Source organism: Lolium rigidum, chromosome 2, assembly GCF_022539505.1.
Source record: "Lolium rigidum isolate FL_2022 chromosome 2, APGP_CSIRO_Lrig_0.1, whole genome shotgun sequence".
NCBI classification, from domain to species: Eukaryota; Viridiplantae; Streptophyta; class Magnoliopsida; order Poales; family Poaceae; genus Lolium; species Lolium rigidum.
The window spans coordinates 171,659,191-171,665,620 of NC_061509.1; the positions used below are offsets into that span (position 1 = coordinate 171,659,191).

The 6,430-nt window shown below is 48.3% G+C and overlaps 1 long non-coding RNA gene across 1 annotated transcript; it reads right to left on the reverse strand.

Moving 5' to 3' along the window:
* Nucleotides 1-626: 626 nt before the first annotated feature.
* Nucleotides 627-2,578, reverse strand: LOC124687698. Its single transcript, XR_006998283.1, has 2 exons — nucleotides 2,363-2,578; nucleotides 627-1,223 (listed from the first exon to the last, which is right to left on the reverse strand). It is a non-coding gene; the product is annotated as an uncharacterized LOC124687698 (long non-coding RNA).
* Between the last annotated feature and the right edge of the window lie 3,852 nt (nucleotides 2,579-6,430).

Consider the following 6,430-nt stretch of genomic DNA (forward strand, 5'->3'; position numbering starts at 1 on the left):
CCCCTGGTAAGATGCTGATACCAGTTAGCGAAATCATCAAACCCTTTTTATAGGGTTGTATGTCCTGTCCGTAGAATTTGTTTTTGTGTACCTTACTCCTGACAACACTGAATTTTTTATTTCTTCCAACAAGCCATCTCTGATGTGTTGCAGGAGCAACATGTTGAGGCCAGGACGCCCGAAGAAGCCAAGATCTCCTCAGTGAAGCCCTCAAAGCTCAAGGTTGGCTGAGTTGCATAAGCTCCTTATAGCCCAGGAGAGATTAAAATTAGCATTGGTCTGTCGTGTTGCGGTATTGGTTTGTTAGCTTAGTTGTAAACAGTAAAGGTGTACGAAAACCTTGTACCGAGATCAATTTATTTTTACCATAACATAGTAGAATAATATTATGTACCGTAGAGGTGAATTGAGGAATAAGCCACGTGTGTGTAGTGACCTTTAGTCGTGATCAATTTTTTTTTTCTGAAGCTTTACTCCTGATGTGTGAAACAACAAAGAGAAGGTTTAATCATGAAAAAACTTACATGGTGGAGCTCTCATTTGAATATGAGTTGTGTTCTCAATGCCAAAATCATTACTACGTATCTCGTATGTAAGTGGTAAATACAAGAGAAATCATTAGTATGTATCTCGTTTGTAAGTGGTCAGCTATATTGCCGGCAACAAGTTAAGATACAAACGGAGTGGCAATATTCAGAGTCATCTCTAAACCCAGAGCACATGGAAAGTACTGTAGGTTCTGTAATGAGGATATTTGCTTCAATTGCCTGGATGGTTGACCATATTTGTATTCTTTTTCTAGTACTATTTCTGGAAGTCCTAATTATTAGTAGCAAACCATCTCCATTTCTTCAGAAAGCCCTAATTACAAGCACGATCCATATATGGAACATCTCCACTACCAGGCAATATTATCTTCTTCCCGTCAGGCGGCACCCACCAGGCGGCTTCCTTCCCTCCTCTCTACCCTCCGCCTCTATCGGAAGACACGGCTTAGCTCGCGCTGCCGCCAACGGAGGCAGGGTCTATCTCTCCCGCACTGCCTCATCACGACGGCCATGGCCAGTGCTGCGGTGTGGAGGTACAGGGAGGGCGCGTGGTGGCGATGCGGAGGGCACGCGGTGGAGGGTGCTGTGTGGTGAGTGTCCCGCTGCCCGTGGCCGCGCATGGCGGCTGGGCTCGATCTAGGCCTAAGCACTTCACCACAAATCCAAACCTGAAACCTGAAACCAGGAACAAAAAAGTAAAGCTCATCACTATATATTATGATGGAAATCTGCAATTTCAGAAGAATGGACTGCAGGTTCTATACTAGAATGAGAAATCAGTAGTACTCTGAGCAGCAGACTACTACGTAACAAAAATAAGTTATCCGAAATGGTAATCCAACTGAAAATTTTAATAGTCCAAATTATAAAGCAGTGTGGATTATTATATGAGAAGACCGCATATTCTGCATCCAAATCAGCTCATGCACTGAACAAGTTTATTGCAATAACTTATTGCAATAACAAATATAATGACATACATTACTGTGACTTGCCCTTTCAGCAAAGACTAATTTAGTAAGCACACTCTGCATCAGTATTAGCATGAAATAAGAAACTAAATTAACAAAAGTAATTGCAGTTTAGACCATAGGAGTTGATGCATTTATCAATGATTACTTTCAAATTACTTCAGTCAGAAATAATGATTAACAGAGTGGAACAACACATGACATAATTCATGACTAAATAAACTGAAATCAGTTGACGACATGTATATACAAATTTGGTAAATGAGTAAGATTTAAGATGGGCATATGAAAAAGAGAACAAAACAACTACAACAGAATTAGAAGGAAATAGACCAATCGTGTTATGGCCTATGACAATCTCCAGTAGATGAAGGTACAATCATCCTAGCAATAAAATAAGGGCGACCATACATGACCAAACGATTTCTTTTTAAATTTTTATATGAGGGCAAACGAATTTTACACGAACTTTTGGCAAACACTGAACCAATATATAGGCCTCCTCTCTGCACTGTTTTTTTCAGAACGAGGATGCCAAGAACCACTGATATTAAATACTACTTAATTCTTATTACTCACTCAAAGTAATATCTAGCTGATTGAATATGGCTAACAGTTTCCTTGTATTCTTATTTTCGAAAGGGAATTCGCTGTAAAGCTAGAAGCAGCTATGAGCTATGCAACAACGCACACATAGTCTGAATAATGTGAAGCATCAGGTTCACGGCTCCCATGATTTAGCGAAACAAGAACTTTCTTACCACTCGCCATGAACTAAACCCGCATCAGCGACTACACCAGCAATAGTATACCTTCTCCCAGGATGCTCCGGAGTCGACGTACCTGGCGTGATTGGTGGCGGCCTATGCAGGACGGGGCCAACCTGGCAACCTGGTTGAGGCGCCGGTCATCCGCGCTGCAGTACGGGGTCGACCTGGTGGCGGCGGCGCTCGCTGGCGAAGCAATACAAGGCAAACCTGGCGATGAAGGACGGGGTCGGCCTGGTGGCGGCGGCGGTCGACCGCGATGAAGGATGGTGGCGGTGTCCCTTGATGCGGCGGCGACATTACTGGCAGCTGGAGGTCGCGTCCTCGGCCTGGAAATCTCTAGTATCCAATTGTTTGGGCTGGGCTGAATACTCATATTTTTGTTTATTTTTTTATTACCTAGGTTTTGCTGGGCTGCCGGGCCTAATCTAGTTCGTTTAATCTTGACCGTTGTCTCAAATCATACCTCTCCCCTTACATGGAGTGGTAAAAGGTACTGTAAAACAAGCCTGGACTTTTTATATCGGTTCGGATTTTTGGATTAGTTGCCCAGCGCATTGATCCTAGATGGAGATAAGTGGTTGAATGGCTGGAGTGTGGATGGTGGTAGTTCCTCTCTCGTGTCTGCATTGGTGCCTCTAGTGTGCAGTGCTCGACGAGCTCTTGCTCTTTCTCCGTGCAATGCTTTGCGGCTCTGTGGTAAGCTAATTCATGTCGCATTCATGCGGCATTGGCTGGCCTTCTCTCAGGGATGTTTGTGTATGCTGTGTGCGGTCTCAGTGTTTGTCGTCCTTGGATGGTGTATGAGGGTTTCGTTGTCTTGTGTTGTGTCCAGGCTCGCTCATTCGGTGATGGCAAATGCAAGGGGAAGTGCATTGGTCGTCTAGGTGGAACTTTGCCCTTCGGTGATTTTGGCGGTTCTCGTGTCGCATGTAACCTCGGCAGTGGGATGCCCTTCGACGGCAGCTACGACCTTCATAGTTCAAGGCCAAGAGGAAGTGCAGTGATTGTCTCGAGGAAACTTAGCCCTTTGATGGTGTCGTCGGTTTTCGGTGTGTCACGATGTGACCTCGGCAGTGAGATGCCCTTCGACGATAGTTGTGACGTTCCTGGTTCTTCAAGGTGTAGATCGATCGCTAGGCAAGGAGGTTTCATTTCTCTACGTTGCCTCGAATACGAGATCATTTTGATTAATCCATCAACACCCATTCATGCTCTTCTCGGTCGGCTTCTTTGTTGTTGGGTGCTTAGTTTTTTTTGGAGGGTTTGGTGGTGTCGCTAGAGCTTTCTCATTTCTCTTTCCGACTTTTAGTCTGACTCTTTACAGTCAAAAAGAAAAACTCTGTTGAGGTGCAGACGTGCAATTGTTCTTTGAATCTTACAAAAAGGAGGGATTTGATTTGATATATAAAGAGGAATCCATTGACCAGTCGACATGCATGCCCCCAAAAGGAGCATGTGTAGTTAGCCATTCATCCTTTTCGAGCTTAGCTAGTGATGAACTACTTTGACATTCTTAGGGCATCTCCAACGGGGTGACGCAAACAGACGCTGAGCGAACGTTTGCATTCGCCATGACCGAAAATGCATCTAGGCCCTCCTCCAGCGGGGCGAAGCAAAATGACCGGGCCGTTCCGCGGTGACGCAAACCAGGCCCAAATAGGCGCCTCGGATGCGTCTCTGCGGACACTGCGCGGACGCGGAAAGTGTTCGCTCGCGTCTGGTGGACGTTTCGTCAGGCCCGCCTGGCAGCGACCCTGCATCGACGCATCTTCTTAGGCGCGCCAGCGACTGGCGCCGCTGCGTCACTTCGGCAATCTGCGCCACGTTAATGGCGATGCCTGGGCTGCCGAGCGGCCGCCGCCCACCTCCGCCAACGAAGTTAATGGCGATGCCACGCGTCCCGCGGTCGTCTCATGCCACCGGCCTATATAAAGAGGATGCGCGTTCTTCTTCCTCATCCACTCCTCCAAGCAAACCCTAGCCGCCACAAGCTCCGTTCTAGCGCCGCCTAGCTCTTCTTGCGACGCAGCCAGGCCCGCGAGGAAGTCCATGGCGGGAGCTGGTGGCTAGCGAGGCGGTCGAGGCCGCGGGCCTGGGCGCCCCCGGGGCAGGCGCGCCGTGGTGGAGCAGCTACGGCACCACGGTCACCCTCGCCTGCGCCCTCCTCGTCTTCGCAGGAGGACCGCTGCTTCGAGTTCCTCCTCCGCATCGACGATGGTCCACTTGGCATCAAGCGGCTCCCGGAAAAGTTCGCCGAGTTCGTCAATGGCGTCGAGCCGGCGCAGTTGCAGCTACGGGAGGCCAGCTGCAACTTCTGCCGGTGGAATGTCGAGGTCTTGTTTGACGGGCAGGACAAGATGTACATGCACACGGGGTGGGACAAGTTCGCCCGCGACCTCGAGCTCGAGCCCGGCTGCCAGCTCACCTTCCTCTACGAGGGTGATGGCGAGATGATCGTCAAGGTGTTCGACGACACAACGTGCCGCAGGCATTACCGCACCGGCGAATCCGGCTCGGACACGGTAGTTAGAACTTAGAGTGTTCTTTTTTTGCAGCGAATATGGCTACGGGCATTTGAAGCCGGTAATGAAGGTTTCTGGATGTTCTTCCTCGAAAGAACCAACAGGGGCACCGTCACCAGCTGGATTTCCAGTTTGGGTGACTGGGTGTGCCCTCGAGTGTTCTTTCTTGACAGCGAACATACGAAAATCAACATAATTGGTTTTCTTTTTTTTAATGTTTTATTTGTGTCAACCATGGTTCAAACTATGTATTAGTTTGTGTAAACCTTGTTTCAAACTATGTATTAGCTTGTGTAAAATCATGTTTCAATATATAATATTTGGGACTATGTTTAAATGGAGAAGAGGGAAAAAAACAAGTAAAAAAATGCATCGCCCCACTGGAGTCATCCCCAGACGCAAACAGACACGCAGACAAAAACGATCATTTTAACATCCACGACGCGACGCAAACGAACGTTCGCAGATAATAAAATGTCGCGCCCGCTGGAGATGCCCTTGGTATATCCAGATAACAATAACTAAACAACCATGCTCGGCTATCTAGCTATTCCCTTTTTTCTAAGACTAGCTAGCCTAGACACCTTTGTCACTCTTTTATTGACGCGACGCTAACCGTACGCGCAAGGCGCAACAACTAACAGGAGACCTTGAGGTTTCAGATATAATCAGTGTGTTTCGGCGCATGTTTTGCGTTTTTGTCATTGTGCCTACAAGGTCAAAGAATACACCAACGCATGTTCTGAAAGTTTACCAACTAACTAACAAGGTCAAGTAGGAAACAGCTAGCAAACATGCACGAGTGTAAGACATTCGCTTTATCTCTTTTTCTTTTGTATCGAGTGTCACGTCAACGTTAGCAGACCCACACACAGAAAGCAAACACACGGAGGAGGAGGATGGGGGTAAACTTCCCCCTGCGCGCAGCATGCAGCATGATGCGGCTTTTGACAGCCACGTAAACTTAACACGATCATCTCACTCATCCCTTTGCCGTAAAAGCCCATGCTACTTTTGTGGCAGAAAGCGAGCACTACTGCCTCGAACCCGGGCATGGAAAAGGGCACAAAACCTAGCTAGGCTAGCTACCGATTAAGCCATGATTCTCGCAGTCGCAGGCGCTATCATGGCACAAATTGCACACACCACGCCTCGCTTTGCCACGAAATATCTACTGCTAAGCAGGTCAGATCCCTTTTGGCGATCACGTCGCAGGATCGCGATATGGCCTAATTAACCTGCAAAGCAACCCTTGTTTGCGTGGATACGGTGATGGTGGAAAGGTTAAAAACAGGTCACGGATGATGGGTCGCCACTCGCCACCCATTCTAAGCCATCCGTACAGGGATCAGGAATTCATTCAGGATGCCTCGCCTCGTGCCGCAATGGGGTCGTGGGAATCTCGGGGTGGGATCGCGCCCACGTGCCCGCGACCGTGCGCCCCTGCGCTGTCTCCGCGCGGCGGATCCCCTCGACCCGCTGACTTGTACATCGCCGGAAATGGCTGCCGGAGTGGCGGACTCGCCGCCTTCTTGTGCCGGGAGTGCGGGGGCTTGAAGGACGTTATGACATCTTCACTTGTTCGACCTAAATGGATTAAAAATAACAGTTTTATGTCT